The sequence below is a fragment of the Theropithecus gelada genome, chromosome 4 (genome assembly GCF_003255815.1).
Source record: "Theropithecus gelada isolate Dixy chromosome 4, Tgel_1.0, whole genome shotgun sequence".
Classification (NCBI taxonomy): domain Eukaryota; kingdom Metazoa; phylum Chordata; class Mammalia; order Primates; family Cercopithecidae; genus Theropithecus; species Theropithecus gelada.
The window spans coordinates 18,986,279-19,004,567 of record NC_037671.1 but is presented as its reverse complement, the minus strand read 5'-3'; the positions used below and the strand labels follow the sequence as shown (position 1 = coordinate 19,004,567).

Sequence of the window (18,289 nt, the reverse complement as noted above, 5' to 3'; positions counted from 1 at the left end):
TTCTGTGAGTGGCACAAGTTTAATAAAATAGAACAATATTCCTTTTTCTCTATGGGTTCAGCCGTGCTAACTGGTTTTACAGTAAGTGATTGAACTAGTTATCTACTGCTACATAACACATTGCCTCAGAACATAATGGCTTAAGACAACAATCATTTATTCTCTCTCATGGTTTCTGTGGGCAAGAAATTTGGGAGTAGCTCAACTGGGTGATGATTCTGGCACAAAGTGTCTTGTGAGGTTGCAGTGCAATGGAGGCTGGTCCTAGAGTCATCTTGAAGGCTTCTGTGTGCACAGGTCTGGTGCCTGGACTGGGAAGAAGAGAGCTGGACAGCTGAGGGCTAGGACAGCTGGGAATTCTTTGGCATCTCTCTGTGACCATTTGGCCTTCCAGCATGCAACTTCAGTGTAGCCAGACATGGCTCAGGTCTCCAAGAAAGAATCAGGCTGAAGCTATGTTGCCTGTTATATCTGGACTAAGTCACAGAGCATCAGTGGCACTGGACTTTATTAGGCCAGGTAGTCAACAGAAACCCACTGGGGCTCAAAGGAAGGGGAGTTAGATTCTAGCTCTTGATGGGAGAGTGGCAAGTCTTTGGAAGATCACGTGGGACTGAAAATACTGCTGTAGTCATTTTGGGGGATACAATCGGTCATCGTGATCACGTGATCATATACTGTTTTTTAGTTTGAATTTTTAAAACCAGCCTATAGATAAAATGTGGAAGGCAACCATAATATAGATCAAAATGTAAATTTTACAAACCTTCAAAATATAAACAAAATTATATTACTGACATAAATGCATGGGAACGGGGGAGAAAAATATGGATGTACTCCCTATCTACTACTTATCTCTTATCCTTTCTCTCTTATCCTTTCTCTCCCTCTCTTTCTTCAGCAAGTATTTGCTGAAGCCCTGCTACGTGCCAAGGACTTTTCCAGGTGACTTCTTTTATATAGTGAGGAATCCACAGATTCTATATTTGATCACAAAACAGAAGTTTAAGTGTATCACTTAAAATTTTAAGACAAAGCCTAGAAGAATTATAACTAACACACATTGTGAGGTGGAGAAATTCTAGAGATAGAATAGGTGAGATAAAATTTTCATCTTTGATAATGAGTAGATAAAAACACTACCTTTAACAAGTGAAGAATTTAAATAATTTAGAGAAGAGGAAATCAGTAAGTGATTTTTAAAATTTATTATACATATCGAGGTAAAGATAAAGAGAAAACAAGATTTGAACAGACACTTCACAGGAAGATAGACAAATGTCTCAACCTCATTAGTCACCAGAGAAATGCAAATTAAACCCAAAATGCAGTACCTGTACACACCTCACAGAATGGACAAAACTTGAAAGACTGACAAACCAAACCGACACAAAGCTGGTCTCACTGTGGAGCAAGGAAGACACTCATACTCTCCTGGTGAGCAAGGTAGGGATGGTAAAGAGCCGGCATAATAACCACTTTGGAAAACTATTAGTATCTACTAAAGTTAAGCATATGCTTACTTTTTAACCTAGAAATCCCCTCCTAGACATATAGCTAAGAGAAATGCCTCAAATACACCAAAAGACAGGTTCAAAAATGCTCACAGGGCCGGGCGTGGTGGCTCACACCTGTAATCCCAGCACTTCGGGAGGCCAAAGTGGGTGGATCACCTGAGGTCAGGAGTTTGAGACCAGCCTGGCCAACCTGGTGAAAACTCGTCTCTGCTAAAAATATAAAAATTAGCTAGGCATGGTGGCATGCACCTGTAGTCCCAGCTACTGAGGAGGCTGAGGCAGGAGGATCGCTTGAACTGGGGAAGCAGGGGTTGCAGTGAGCCAAGATCACAGCATTGCACTCCAGCCTGTGCAACAGAGTGAGACTCCATCCCCCGCCCCAAAAAAAAAAAAAAAAATGCTCACAGTACTATTATTAATAAGAGCCCTGAATTAGAGTTCTCCAGGGAAATAGAACCAATAGGATTTGTATATGTAGAAGGAGTTTTATTATAAGGAATTGGCTTATGCAATTATGGAGGCTGACAAGTCCCAAATCTGCCCTAGGCAAGCTGGAGACTCAGAAGAACCAATGGTGTAAGTTCCAGTCTCAATCTGAAGGCCTGGGACCCAGAGAGCCAATGATGCAGCTCCAGACCCAGGAAGAACTGATGTTTTGGTTCAAGTCCAAAGGCAGGAAAAAGCCAATGTCTCAATTTAAAGACCAGTAGGGAGGAGGAATTATCACTTAGCCAGCAGAGGATCACCTTTTTAAAAAAATCAGGCGTTCAAGTGATTGCATGAGGGCCACCCACATTAGGGAGGGCAATCTGCTTTACTCAGTCTAATGATGCAAAGTTAATCTCATCCAGGAATGCCCAGAATAGTGTTTAACAAAATATCTGGGCACCCCATAGCTCAGTCAAGTTGACACATAAAATTAACCATCAAAGGCACCAACCTGAAAATAACCAAAATTTCTATCAATAGTAGAATAGATAGCTTAGTTGTGGTAGAGTCATACAATGAAATTGAAATAAAGATAATAAATGCAATTACCTGCACTCATGATACAAATGCATTTTACAAACATTAGGACCGGTCAAGAAGCCAGACATGAAAGAGATTATATAGTATGATTCCATTCATATAAAGTACAGACAGAAAAACTAAAGAGTTACAAGTCAGGACAGTTGTGGGTTTTTGTTGTTGTTTTGTTTTTTGAGGAGGGGGAAGTTTTGAGGAAGGAGAATGTAGTCGTTGGAATGGGCACAAAGAGAAATGTGGCTGTGCTGGTAATATTTTTTACCTTGACCTTCATGGTTGTTCACTGGGGCATTCAATTTGTTATAATTCACTGAGCTATACTCTTATGATTTGTGCTTTTTCTGTATGGACCATACTTCAATAAAAACAGTTTTTAAAAACTTTATTAAAAGACAGTGATTCAGGAGCAGTTTTTAAAACATGAGCAAATATTACTTTTCTAATTCAAGAAATAATCAGAAAAGCAAAGCCTCGTTAAGTCATTATCATGACAATATTGCAAAATGCAACTCAACATAAGCAAAACTATTCTTCAGTTGAATTTGCCTTTAATAAAATAGTTATTTAAAAGATTCATTATGATAAACACTCAGAAAGCACAAAAAATTTTCAAGTGTGTAAAGAATCATTTATCAAAGTATTACCGCTTTGCATAAACTCGTGAACAAGTGATAGTGAAAAGATTACAACAATCTGAAAATTAGATGAAACATTTATTATAACATAGAGTGACAAGTATGTAAATTTTACTAAAACATGTTCTTTCATTGTTATTTTATCTACAGCATATGTTCTTTCTCCAAATTAAACCAATTTAGAAACTACAAAAAAAAAAACCTTTAGGATAATAACCGTTAACAGAATTAACTTTAGTCAGCAGATACAGTCAAGCGGCAGAAATACTGGAAAATGCAGTAAATCAGTTGTGCAAATTACAATGATAAACACCTTCATTTAGAAAATGTAAGATGTGTTATTTGGATCAAACATTGTCTTTGCTTTTTGGTATTATGTTTTTGTCTTCAACTTTAAAGATTTAAGGATATTTAATGTTGGAAATGTGTTTGTATTATATAAAAACTTTTTTTCAAAGATTGGAAGGAAAAAGAAAATGAACAAAACAAGTTAGGGTATATATGTAATTCATTTAAAAATCATTTGAAATCATTTTTTAAAAAATTTATATAAATGTAAAAGGTACAAGTGTAGTTTTGTTACATGGATATATTATGTAGTGATGAAGTCTGGACTTTCATGTAACCTTCCATTAAGAAATTTGTCATCCCTCACCCTCCCACCTTCCCACCTTTCAGAGTCTCCAATAATTATTATTCCATACTCTATGTTCATTTGTAAACATTATTTGGCTCCTGCTTATAAGTAAGAACATATAGTGTTTGACTTTCTGTTTCTGAGTCATTTCACTTGAGATAATGTCCTCCAGTTCTACCCATGTTACTGCAAAAGACATGATTCATTCTTTTTTATGACTGAGTAGTACTCCATGGTTTGTATGTATGTGTGTCTGTGTGTGTGCGCATATGTGTGTGTGTGTGTATGCATAACAAGGACATTGAAAGTCAAAAATACGTATATATATGTATACATATATGTAACATTTTCTTTATCCAATCATCTGTTGATGGACATTTAGGTTGAGAGAGCAGGTATTATGCAGACCAAATTAGTTTTTGTCTTTGTTATAATATTTAATGTAAAGGATATTTTATAGCAAAATTAAGGAACAGTACAAGAGCTTCTTAAGCATATAACAGAAAATTGAAAAAAAGAATAAGATATTAGCACTTTCTAAAACAAAGACCATCTTTTTTCCCAATTTTAACTTGTGAAAGTGGTAGTATATTGATTGGTTCATGTGGAATAGTAATATTGCAATTTTCCATAAATACTCCTCAAACAACAGACAATAAACTAAAACCAAGTTCTTCATTTTTTAACAACTTAGTCTCTGATGGAATAGACTTTATAATAGTGTCAGGAGAACCACAGGGTAAGTCAACATTTGCTCAGTGAGGAATCCTATAGCTGTCCATGGCATTCTGGAGTGCTTGACCAGATGCAGAGTCAATAGGTCAAAGTGATTACCCATACTTGTGGAAGATAATCCTGTGCAGGTCTGTCCTTTGGCTTCCAGGGTTCAGGTTAAAACGATAAAATACCCGTACTCTGACCCTCTTTATTCTGTGTCATGTTGGAGAAGGGAGCGGGGTGAAGCTTCTCTGGAATCAGCCTTCATTCTGGAACAGGGTGAAAGGTGAGTCTTGGACATATTTTCCAAAGGCATCAATTACACAAAAATTTCCAAGGAGTATAAGTCATAATCTTAGGAGAACAGCTTGAGCAAATTAATCCAAGGTGGAGGAGTTTCCATCTTGTTTCCCTCTCAAAGTTCTGAGGGGGTTGAGCAGCTGATGGGAACTCTAATTTTGCCTCTTGGGTGGCTCAGTGTCCCCATTACTCCCAGCATGCCAGGCACAGTAAGAATGGAGAATTTTCTCTTTCCCGCTCCATATCTACTCCTTTAAGTTCTCTGGTTAAATGGAGATAGGGGAGGAATAAGCAGGGCTGGTATTCAACCAACAAGCGCTTCCCTATCAATTGTTTACCTCCCACCAGTGGTCAGATTGGTCAATGTCCTCCTTGTTATGTATTTTAAAAATATTATCCCTGGGAATAAACAAACTTTTACAGTGGCCACTCTTCTCTGCCTTCTGTTTTTTGTGTTTTTTTGTTTTGTTTTGTTTTGTTTGTATTTTTGTTTTCTGGGTTTTTAAAATTTTGAGACAGGGTCTCACTCTGTTGCCCATGCTGGAGTGCAGTGGAATGATCACAGCTCACTGTAGCTTCAACCTCCCAGGCTCAAGTGATCCTCCCACCTCAGCCTCCTGGGTAGCTGAGATTACAGGTGCCTGCCACCACACTGGGCTAATGGGGTTTTTTTTTTTATCTTTGTATAGACAGGGTTTCGCCATGTTGCCTCGGCTGGTCTGGAACTCCTGGGCTCAAGCAATCCTCCCTCCCTCTGCCTCCCAAAGTGCTAGGATCACAGGCATGTGCCACCACACCCAGCCTGCCTTCTGCTGTTGAGTAGCTGTGAGATAAAACTGTTCGCTAAGAAATAAAGGAGAGAACTCTTTACTGAAGTTTTTGAAATGAAAAATCACCTAGCTTACCAAAGTAGGAGTAGAAAGCAGAACTGGAGTGAGTGGGGCTGGTAGGAAGTCCCTGAAACACAGAGGACTGCCATGGGGGAGTAGGACACAGCAGTGGTTCTTGACCTGGGTTGCACATTGGATCACCTGAAGCTGACTGGAGCCTGGGCTGGGCAACAGGATTTGTAAAACTTTCCCAGGTGTTTCCATGTGCTGCCCAGGTGGAAAACTACTCTGCAGAGGTATCTTGGCAGAGGGGAGGTTGAGAACCACAAATTAGAATAGACGTATAAAGACATGTCTGGCCAAAGAAATCTCAAACATGTAGGCACCAATGCCTTAGAGACACAGACTCATGACAAGGGCATGGGTGCCTTTTCAATAATTATACTGTAGCCTGTGGTTAAGGCTATGATAAAAGGAAGCCAAGGAAGTCCAGTGAAAGCAAAGATAAATCCTTTCAACACAAGGTGGAATGATCAGTACTTAGAGAAAATAATCAAAGGGTACTTTTAAAATTATATTCTTAAAAACTCTTTCATCTTAAAAGAGTTTTAGATTTACAGCAAAATTGGGGAGCTACAGTTTGCACATATTCCTTTCCCAGTTTCCTGTTATTAACGTATCACTGTGGTCCATTTGCTACACTCCATGAACCCACACTGATGCATTCATGTTAACTAAAGTCCATACTTTATTCAGATTTCCTTAGTTTATAGTTAATGTCTATTTTCTGTTCCAGGGTTCTCTCCAGAATGCCACGTTACATTTAGTCATTGTGTCTCCTTAGGCTCTTCATGGCTATGACATCTTCTCTGACCCTTCTTGGTTTTGATGGCCTTGATGGTTTTGAGAAGTGCTAGGTATTTTGTAGGCCGTCCCTCAGTCGGGACATGCCTGATCTTTCCCCTCATGGTTGTATGTGGTTGTGAATTTTGGGGAGGAAGACCACAGAGGTGAAGTGCCATTTTCATTGCATCATATCAAGGCTACGCACTACCAACACGACTTATCACTGTTGACATTGACCTTGATCTCCTGGCCGAAGGGATGTTTGTCAGGTTTCTCTACTGTGAAATGACTCTTTTTTTCCCCTTTCCAAACTTTGGAAGGAAATTACATGCATAGCGTCCACTTAAGAAGTGAGGAGTTGGCCGGGCGCGGTGGCTCAAGCCTGTAATCCCAGCACTTTGGGAGGCCGAGACGGGCGGATCACGAGGTCAGGAGATCGAGACCATCCTGGCTAACACGGTGAAACCCCGTCTCTACTAAAAAATACAAAAAACTAGCCGGGCGAGGTGATGGGCGCCTGTAATCCCAGCTACTCGGAGGCTGAGGCAGGAGAATGGCGTAAACCCGGGAGGCGGAGCTTGCAGTGAGCTGAGATCTGGCCACTGCACTCCAGCCTGGGTGACAGAGCAAGACTCCGTCTCAAAAAAAAAAAAAAAAAAGAAGTGAGGAGTTAAGTTCCTTGTTCTTGAGGGAGGAGTATCTACATCAGTTAAAGAATGATACAGGCGGAGCTTGCAGTGAGCTGAGATCCGGCCACTGCACTCCAGCCTGGGTGACAGAGCAAGACTTCGTCTCAAAAAAAAAAAAAAACAAAAAAACAAAACAAAACAAAACAAAACAAAACAAAAAGAATGATACATAGTTGTGTTTGTAGCCACCAACCAAATGCACAGAACCTTTTCCCAATCCAGCCAGGCCCTGTGGTTGAGGTCGGGCTCTGCAATATTATTCATCCTCTAACAACTAGAACCTGACCACCTCTGACTCAGACGCACTGCTGTGGGTCCCATTTTTTCTGTTACCTTCCTTCTGCAGCCCCAGCATTCTTACCACAGGGCATGGTGGAGAATCTGGGATTCGGAACCCAAAAAATGAAAACACCATAGAAAATGGTGGGAGGCACCATGTCATGGATTGAATTATGCCCTTACCAAAATTTGTATGTTGACGTTTTGGACTCCCAGTACCTCCGAATGTGATCTTATTTGGAAGGAGGGTTGTTGAAGATGGAATTAGTTAAGATGAGGTCATACTAGAGTAGGATGGGACCTCATTCCAATATCACTGGTGTCCTCATAAAAAGGGGAAATTCAGGCATACAGACACACACATAGGGAGAATGCCGTGGGAACATGAACACAGAGCTCAGCATGATGCATCTACAAGCTAAAGAATGCTAAAGAGGACTAGCAAACCACTGAAGCAGGGAGGAGGCCTGGACAGACCTTCCCTGGAGTCTTTAGAGGGAGCATGGTCTGGGCCACCTGGATTTTGGACTCTGGCCTCCAGAGCTGTGAGAGAATAAACTTCTCTTATCTTTATTTGGCCTTAATAATAATATAGCCATAGGAAACTAATACTGACTCCAAAGACCTTCCTCCCCATTACAAAGGGATATAAAACTTTTTTTTTTTTTTGAGTTATAGTCTTGTTCTTTCACCCAGGCTGGAGTACAGTGGCACAATCTCAGCTCACTGCAACCTCCACCTCCTGGGTTCAAGTGATTCTCGTGCCTCAGCCTGCCGAGTAGCTGGGATTATAGGTGCACTCCACCACACCTGGCTTTTTTTTTTTTTTTTTAGTAGAGACAGGCTGGTCTTGAACTCCTGACATCAAGTGATCTGCCCACCTTGGCCTCCCAAAGTGCTGGGATTACAGGTGTGAAGCACTGTGCCCAGCCTCAAAGGGATATAAAACCTTGTTAAAAGCCCATTTAGTTGATTCCAGGGCCAAGGTAAATTCCGTGAACACTTGTCCATTACCTTATTCAATGGATATCTACTGAGAGCTGTGCTGTACTCATAACCCATAAGAACCCTGACGAGCTGTAGAACCTTAAAGGCCCAGCCATTAGGCTGGGGACAGAGACATTGCAGAGACAGCGTGGCATTTTATTTTATTTCCTGTAGCTCTTACATTTCAGATTCTGTATCTAATAAGTGTGGTTAGTGTATTTCTCACTTACATAGGATCAAGTAGAAGGATCTTTTAGATCAGTGTTGCTGGAAAACAGCCCCCAAGACTGAGATTCGTGTGAGGAAGTGAGTGCACACTGAGGAGTCAACGTTCTTAGGAACAAGACCTGTAGGAAAGCAAGGGAAGGAGAATTGGGCAGAAATCAAACTGTGATGTAGCTGCAATAAAGATCTCAGCCCATCCTATGCAGAGCTCTGGAGGAGGGGTGACCCTTGAGCGATGTCTTACTTGAGGCAAGGGGACTGGGCCTTTATAATCCTGCCTTGGCCAGTCATTAAATGGAGAAAGTGCCCAGCAAAGGACGTAACTTTGGGCCAGGCAGCCTGCTTCAGGCAAAGCTTAAGGAGAGACTTGCCATGAGCTCTCAGCAGCCAACACTCCCAGCAGCTGGAAAAGTAAGTGCTTCAGTCCTGAGCAGAATTCTGGATAATGCACCACAGCATTCATGTCAAAGGACATCCTTTTCTGGATGCAAAAATAAACATTTATTGGCCAATAGTTATTAAGCACCTAGTGGAATTAGCAGACTAAAGGTAACTAAATCAGCTCCCTAAAATGTCTTGCTGGAAGGCCATAAACACAGAGGTAGGCGATGCTTAGGTTGGAAAAATCAGAATGGGGAATGTCAGTTAACCCTAAGAAAGGTGGCACAGAATCAAATAGACCAGGAACAAACACTGGGTGCATTAACTCCTAGATTTCACAGAAGCAAGTTGATGTGCTCTGTCTTTTGTCAGGGAAACTGGCCCTGAGCACAGTTGTGAAATAGACATTGTAGGGCAAGTGGCTATTTCTTTTGGCACCCAGCCAAGCACCTGATCCTTTGTAAACGATGCTGTGCTGCTCAGTGAGCCTGGGTTCCTCCTGAAGGTAACAGCCCCAGAGCTTTAGCAGAACTGTGGTTGGCTTGCAGGAGCTTCTCCCACATGGAATGAACCACGGGCCTGAAAAGTTACCCACACAGTGCTGCTGGTGGCTCCTGCCTCTAACTTACAGCCATCAAGGAAGACAGTGAGATAGTGCCTGTTTTCTAATTCCATGGAAACCCATAACCCCTACACCAGGGCCAGCTTCTCCTTCCTGTCTGTAGGAGTTTCCTAGAACTGCCGTAACAAATTACCCCAAACCAGATGGCTTCAAATAACAGCAATGTACTCTGTCACAATACTGGAGGTCAGAAGTCCAAAATCAAGGTGACGGGGGGCCATGCTCTCTTCAAAGGCTCTAGGGGAGAATCTTTTCCATGCCTTTCTCTTAGCTGCTGGCATTGATGGCAGTCCTTGGCATTCCTTGGCTTGTGAACATGGCACTCCGATGCCTGCGTTCATTGTCACAAGGTGTTCTCCCTGTCTCCATATTTCTTCTCCTCTTCTAAAGACAATGATTATGTTAAGTAGGACCCACCCTACTTCAGTATGATCTCGTCTTAACTTGGTGATATCTGCAAAGATCCTATTTCCAAATAGGGTCACATTCATAAGTACTAGGGATTAGGACTTCAACATATCTTTTGGGGGGAACACTTTAATTCATACATTATCTAAGGCTATGCTGCCTACTCTAATTCACTAACAGGTACTAGTAGAAATCTTGACAATTTCTTCAGAGCTTCTCAGCGTAATGTCTTCATTTTTATACTTTAGCAAAAAATCAAAATCCTGTGGCTCAACTTCTGAGATCTGTTGTATAAATAGGCATTGGGAATAATTTTACTGCAGGTAATAGGACCAAGATGAGCCAAGGTGAAACAAAAAGAAAGGTATTGTAAGATATCTGGGGTCTCAGTGGAGTCTCTCTGATAAAAGGTATCAGCTTCACCTATTCTTGGGCAAATTCCATTTATTAATTTTACTGGTTGAACAGATTATATCACTAATTAGACCAAGATTTGACCTTGATTCAGAACTACCATTCCTAGACTACAAGCCTAACCCTCACTGGCCTTGTCACAAAGAGAAAACTGCTCAAAGAGGCCAGTGCAAAACCCATCCTGGCCACTGAATCAACGAAGCCAAGGATCTTCTGATGAGATTGGGTCACAGAAGCCTCCATATTGATGAAGGATTTCATCCTATCCTCAGCAGTCTAACTTTAACACTGTCACATTTTTATGTTTTTAAATAGAAATGATGATGAGCGACTCCAGCCAACCATGCCTTGTTAGGAACCACTGTGAAACTGACACTAGAGGTTGATGAGGGGTGCTGTAGATTTCAGAAAAAATGAAAACGTGAAACAGAGCAGGGACTTGTGCCCACCCCCCAAGCATGGAAATGAAGGAAAATCTTGAGTTTCTTCCAGTGAAATTCTAGGTACCTAGCTAGCCCAGAGAAGTAAATAAGCAACTTGATTAGGGACCTGTGCCTCTTAGGGACCTGTGCCCAGCCCCCAAGCATGGAAATGAAGGAAAATCTTGAGTTTCTTCCAGTGAAATTCTAGGTACCTAGCTAGCCCAGAGAAGTAAATAAGCAACTTGATAAGCAAGAAGGTAATTGTAACCCAAAACGATAGCCACGGAAGCTAGAATCGTGGGATGTTTGGTTCCCCTATAGAAACTAAAGATTATATCTTAACACATGTTTCCAGAGTTGCTTTTCAGAAACCTGACCCCGACCAAAGGGATCTGCCCACCATAGACCTCAGATAAGGGGGACCTAGGGACTGAACTCCGAGCCCCATTCTTTGTTCCAAATTTCTTCCTGAGGGACCTGAAGAAAGTCACACTCACGGGCTGGAGTCAACGTTCTTTTCTGCTGACCCCAAATGTTTAAACAAAGTTTTTGCAAATCAGAAAATCCTTGAATCTACCTATGACTTGTAGCCACACCCCAAAATATCCCACCCCTTTAGGCCGAAACCAAGGAGTAAGCTCCATGTATTGATTTATAATTGTGCCTGTAACTTCTGCTTTCCTGAAATGTGACCCTAACCTACAAGCCATCAAGGAGGTCAGGATTTAAGCATTAGCTGCATAGTCCTCCTTGCTTGGTGCCCAATAAATAAACATCTTTCTTTCTCCTTCTGCAAAACTTGGTGTGGATATCTGGTCTTACTGCACCGGGCAAACAGACCCTAGTTTAGTTCTCAAAAAAAAAAAAAAAAGGACTCACATTTATATTTTGTAGATGAAAGACTGAAGAAGAGAAAATAATCAGTTGTTTTTAAATTTGATTTCACATATAATTTCAGACCTGCTTAACTACTGCCTGAAAAGTATTCAAAGAGATGAAAGTACAGAAGAATTCTAGCCTAAAGCCCAATAGTAACCATGGAGGGTCCAGGAACCAACTCATCAGCCCTGTCAGAGCCCATCAAAGATGAGATGTCTTCCAATTGTGGCGAGGTTCATGATTGTCTTGAAAACCAAAACACAGTAGAAACAAAAACCACAGAGAGAAGTATGGCAGCTGAGCAAGAAATCTCCTGCAGGTTAACCAGAGTTGGAGCATAATTCCGTCTCTCATAAAGTGGAACTGCTTCAGACCTTTCCGAGGAGCAGTGGAGTGTGATGTCCAGATCAAAAATCCCAGTTCTAAAACTGCCCAGACCTTGGGCAAAGAAATTACTTAATATCTCAGAACCTAGTTCTCTTATTTATAAGATGAAATTATTAATATCACAATATGTATTCTCATAGGATTGCTGTAAGAATTAAATGGGGGTACAATATGCTAAATGTTTGCTACTATGTATATACCACATGCTAGATATGCAATTTGCTGTTCCCACCATGTACAAGATAAAGCACCTCTGAATTAGAAATGTTTGTATCTGTTGCATCTTTAATCCAGCTCATAGACATGTCTACCACCTGGAAACACAGTTGCCTTGTCCAGTACAGTTAACTCGAGCACTATGGATCTGAGATTGTTGCATGGTATTAGGTTAAATCTAGAAGTAAATGGAGGCTCATCACCAGCGGGTGTCAGAATTCTCATATTCCTCAGGTTAAGAATAAAAAGGTAGCACAGCTCCAAAAGACTTAACCTCATTCCAGATATGAATGCATGCCACGTGACAAGGTCAGAGCAATATGGTTTCACATAGGTAAATGTAAATACCAATTAAAACAAGTAAATAAAGAAAGAGGAGAAAATACCCTTTGTTCTTATTGTTTTCCCTTTTGTGTTTTAGTTCCAAATTTTTTGAGGGTCTTCTGACTCTGGTGACTTAGGGTAGAAGGGACAACTCAGAGAGCTCCAAGAGGACATAGAAGAGCCTTGTCGCCTCGTGAGGCATTGGCTACCAAAGTACTTAGTAACTAACTCCGTGCTTTTAGGGGGAAATTTGGAATCATGTCTGAAGAAAGCAGCAGAGGAGATCTGCATTAAATAGGATGCTGGCACTGAAATTTGGGGACTCTCCTTTAGTTTTCAAGGTTTAGAATTATCCAATAGGGCTTCCCTTCTCACCTTACTAAAAAGACTCATTTCACAGCCTGATTTTGAAAATTCTTTCGCATTTAATCACCTAGGAGTCAGGACCTCTAGAGCAGATCAGAACATTTGCAGGACGTTAATGACCATTTCCTGTTCATTTTTTGATTCTGCAATGAAGGCTTTTGTTTCTGTAACTTTTCCTGCCATTGGCAGCCCTTACACACACAGACACACACACACACACACACACACACACACACACACACAGAGTCTCTCTCTCTCTAAGGGCTTAAAGTCAGCCTCTACTCTTTGTTGAGAGAAAGAATATGGGGGGGTGGGGGAGAGAGAGAGAGAGAGAGATTAGCTGCATAGTCCTCCTTGCTTGGTGCCCAATAAACAAACGCCTTTCTTTCTCCTGCTGCAAAACTTGGTGTGGATATCTTGTCTTACTGCACTGGGCAAACAGACCCTAGTTTCATTCTAAAACAAAAGGACTCACATTTATATCTTGTGGATGAAAGACTGAGGGAGAGAGAGAGAGAGACTGAGTGACTGACGTTAACCCCTCCCTCAACTCTAAAATGTTTACTTGGAGCAGTTGTTCTCAATCGTGGCTACACCTTAGAATCACTTGGTGATTGCAAATCAGCTTTTAAAAATCCTTTTTTCCAGGGCACATTCCAAACCAATTAAATCAGAGTCCCTAGGTGTGAGACCCAGGCATGGTTGTTTTTTACAGCTCACAGATGACTCCAATGTGCAGGCAAGGTTGAGGTCCTAGTAAACTATAGCACAGGGAACAGCCAGCCTGTCTGGGCTTAGAGATTGTCGATGGCCAGTCCTGGGAGCACAGGAGTCTTTTTGGTTCTCCAGAACTCCTGTTATGGGGCCAGAACATCTGGGGTGGGCACCATAGTGAATATATTAGTCCCCTTGGACTGCCATAACAAATACCAGACTGGGTCACAAAAGAAATGTACTTCCTCAGAATTCTGTAAGCTGGAAGTTTGAGATCAAGGTACCAGCGTGATGAGTTTCTGATGTGGGGTTCTTTTCCTGGTTTATAGATGGATACCTTCTTACCTTGTCTGGCATCTCATCTTATAGGTTTTCTTATGGGACCTATCAGATCAGGGTCCCACTCTTATGACCTCATTTAAGCTTAAATCCTTCCTTAGAGGTCCCATGTTTAAAGACAGCCACACTGGGAGTTAGGATTTCAATATGTGAATCTGGAAGACGCAAACATTCAGTCCCTAACAGTAGCCACAGCCCTAATAGAATCTCTGGCCAATCAAGTTTATGTAGGTGGCATATGTTCCTGCTACCCATAGTGTGGCTCGTGACCAGCAGCAATTGTGTTCTCTGCGAGCTTGATAGAAATGCAGAATGTTGGGCCCCAACCCAGCCGGACCCACTGTGCCAGAATCTGCATTTTCACATGATCCCCATATGATTGGTTTGTGCATTATTGTGTGAGAAACACTGCAATGGACTTTCTTCAGTCCTAGCACCTCTTCTGATTCTCAGAAACTTTAGTAGATTAGTCTGCTGAAACCTGTTTCCTGGATCTCAAAGAAGGGCCCAAGCTTTCTCAGCTTTGTGGGCAATGGAAAATAAATCTCCTGGCTGGCCAGGCACAGTGGCTCACGCCTGGAATCCCAGCAATTTGGGAGGCTGAGACAGGAGAATCACTTGAGCCCAGGACTTCAAGGCCAGCAGCATGGGCAACATAACGAGACCCCATCTCTACAAAAAATAAAAAATTAGCTGGGCATGGCGTGCACCCAGGTACTCGGGAGTTCCAGGTACTCAGGAGGCTGAGATGAGAGGATCACTTGAGCTCTGGAGGTCAAAGCTGCAGTAAGCCTTGATTGCACCACTGCACTCAGCCTGAGTGACAGAGCAAGACCTTGGCTCAAACAAACAATCAAACAAAATCCCTCTTAGCTGCTGAATTTGAGGATTCAAGCTGAAAAGTCTGGAGTGACTCTATTGCTGTCCACTCAATGCTCATCTTCCTTTTGCAGACTACCACCCTCCTCCCCTTTCCTTTATCCTCCGAGGATTTATTCTATGAAAAACAATCAAAATTAATGTTGAGCTAGTTGCAGCAAGAACTCCTGATAAATCTTACCTAAAATTTCAGTCCACTCCCACTGGTTGAGCAAGAGGCTGGTACTTCAGGGGCTCCTTCCTTTCAGGACCCAAGAGGGGCATGAAAAGGGCAGAGGGGAGATGAGGGCAGAGGGGAGATGAGTGTGTATTCACAGACCCACCGGCTCCAAGGACGAAACTGCAGTGACAGGGGCAGTCACTGGGTCCTGGGTTGGGTGAGGCTTTTAAAAGAAAATACGTGTGAGCAGTAGGATAATGGAGCTAAGGAGTCCTCCACACCTGTCTCGTCACAACCATTGTCCTGATACAGGTGCCAAGCAGATTAAATCTCTTTAGTAATTCAGTGTTTGTCAGTCATGAAAGCTTGGAGAGGACTGGACAGTTAACACTAATGTCATTTTGGGGAAATCCAGAAAGACCCACTCGCACACCAAAAGTCATCCATCTAATGTGGATATCCCAAATCCTACTATTACAGAGTCTTCTCTCCTTCCCTTGAAATTTAAAAGCGTGGAGAAGGGTGAATCCCTTAAGGTGAATAAAAATTTTCAGCTGTTTCCTCTGTGACAGGAAAAAGGGATGAGAGCATCTTGGATTTCTTTCTTTTTTCTTTTTTTTTTTGACAGAATCTCACTCTGTCACCTCAACTCACTGCAACCTCCGCCTCCTGGGTTCAAGTGAGTCTCCTGCCTCTCCTCCGAGTAGCTGGGATTACAGACACATGCCACCATGCACAGCTAATTTTTTTGCATTTTTAGTAGAGACGGGGTTTCACCATGTTGGCCAGGCTGATCTTGAACTCCTGACCTCAAGGTAATCTGCTTGCCTCGGCCTCTCAAAGTGCTGGGATTACAAGGTGTAAGCCACCATGCCCAGCCCCTACAGTACCTAGTATTCCCAGGTGATCTCCCATCCAAGCACTAACCAGGCCCAACCCTACTTAGCTTCTGAGATCAGACGAGATTGGGTGTGTTCAGGGTGGTATGGTCGTAGACAGATTTCTTGAAACAAGGTCTGGGTGGGAGGCAGGGAGACACCAAGATCCCAAAGACAAAATTCACCTGCCATAGAATGTTGCCTATGACTACATCAGGATCTGCACTTGGGTTCTCAAGGAGGCCACCTCCCAGAGAGTAGGTACCTGCATCTTATGAGGACTCCATTCCAGCCTTGGTTTGCTCCAGACTACTCACACTTTTTAGAGGTTTTGGTCAATTCTGCTCTTCACCTCCATACTCCCTACAGACTGCTCCAAGCCACCACCAGGAGATGCAGTGTTTGTGAAGTTAAACTACTGGGTAGGTCCCGTCTAACCAGGGCAAATTATAAACTGTATACACACATGTGTTTGCATACACTTACACAGTTTTGTCCAAATTATTATTATTTTTATTGCATAAAGGGCAGTCTCAAAGGGAAAAAATGATCACAGAAGGGTATGTCTGCCCTGTTACGTGGCCTTGGTGGTGCGGTGCCCCATTGTTGAGAAAGAAAGGGAATTCCTACGTTAGACTTCCTTTTGACTCTAAAGCAAGAGAAGTGTGAACATATAAGCCTTGAAACAGTGAGCCCACACCTTCTCAGATTTTATCACAGACAAAAAAAAAAAGGAAACAATGCATTTCATTCAGAACAACAATGGATCTGATCCAATAGCTTGAGAAGGGGACATTTCAGAAGAGCAGAGGCTCATGGGACCCACCAAGGACGCAGAGGACACTTTACCTCTCATCAGAGTCACAGGGAGCAAGACGGGTGTAGCCCACTGCTGCGTGCATACAGCACAACGCTAGTGAGTAACGGAGAAAAAGCAGGATTACTGTGTCTATTCACTTTCTATTTTCTCTACCAAGGGAAATAAACTTCAAAGTAGAAAGGATAAGATGAGCATTATTAAGAAAAAATAGGTCACACGATAGTAGGAGGATTTCAGCCTTAAAGACTTCAAATTGTCAGCTTTGTGGGGCCTTTTAGCTCAGCTGGAACTACATTTCCCAGAATCCCCTGCCCTGCATGGTTCCAGGCAAGGGCACCGCAAAGAGACATTTGCACCACAGTTGGAAGCAGAAAGGGAAGCAGGAGCCACGTTCTTTTCCCCGCCCTCAAAGGTGGGAGCAGGATCACCAGGGCAGCTGAGGCATGTCACTGATCTGCTGGCTCATGCTGTGGGCCTGCAGAAGCAGCCAGATAGTCCACTCCTCCAGCTCTCAGACCCAGTTAGGCCATGGTTAGGTCCATGAGCCAAAGGGGCCAGACATGGAGACAGTGCGAGGCAGAAGGGGGCTCCAGTCTGTCCTCACTTCCCTGCTCTGCATCTGCCTTGCCGCCCTGCCCTGCTGCCCTGCAGAATTCAGACTCAAACACCAGATGCAAGACAAGGGTCCACAAGTGCCTGAAGTCAAATCCCTAGAATGAATTCTTGATTCCACTTAGTATTTGTGCTTCAGTTTGAACCCCAATGGATATAGATTATAACCCAAGGAACTGGAGAAGTTGCAATTGTAATGATGAACTTCTTTTGATTTTATTTCAGAAGTCAGCTCAGCATAGAAGAGATGAGCATGTGTACTACTTTCCAAAAGAGGAAGTGGATTCAGAAAACTACCTATTTTGATGGGTCAGTAAGAAAACAACAAAAACAACAACTCTGTAAACTATTTAGAGGTTTATTCTGAGCAAATATGAGTGACCATGGCACGGAAAACAGTATCAACAGGTTGTGAGAAAGTATGCCTGAGGTGGTCAGGTTACAGTTTGGTTTTTATGTTTTAGGGATACAGGAATTGTAAGTAAAATCATAAATCAATGCATTAAAGGTGTACATTGGTTCAGCCTAAAGAGGTGGGATGTTTTGAAGGTGAAGTAAGGCTGAGAGGTCATAAGCGGATTCAAAGATTTTCTGATTGGTGCTTGGTTAAGAGTTAAGCTTTGTAAAGCCTTGAAGTTAGTAGAAAGAATGCTTGAGTTCCAAGGGGAGTTGTGGAGACCAAGGTTCTTGTTATGTAGGTGAAGCCTCCAGGTAACTGCTTTCAGAGAGAAAGGTGGTAAATGTCTCCTTTTAGACCCTTAAAGAGGTCAGATTCTTAAT

General features: G+C 42.3%; 1 pseudogene; it reads right to left on the bottom strand.

The window, feature by feature from the left end:
* Nucleotides 1-16,077: 16,077 nt before the first annotated feature.
* Nucleotides 16,078-16,196, bottom strand: LOC112623964 (annotated as a pseudogene).
* Between the last annotated feature and the right edge of the window lie 2,093 nt (nt 16,197-18,289).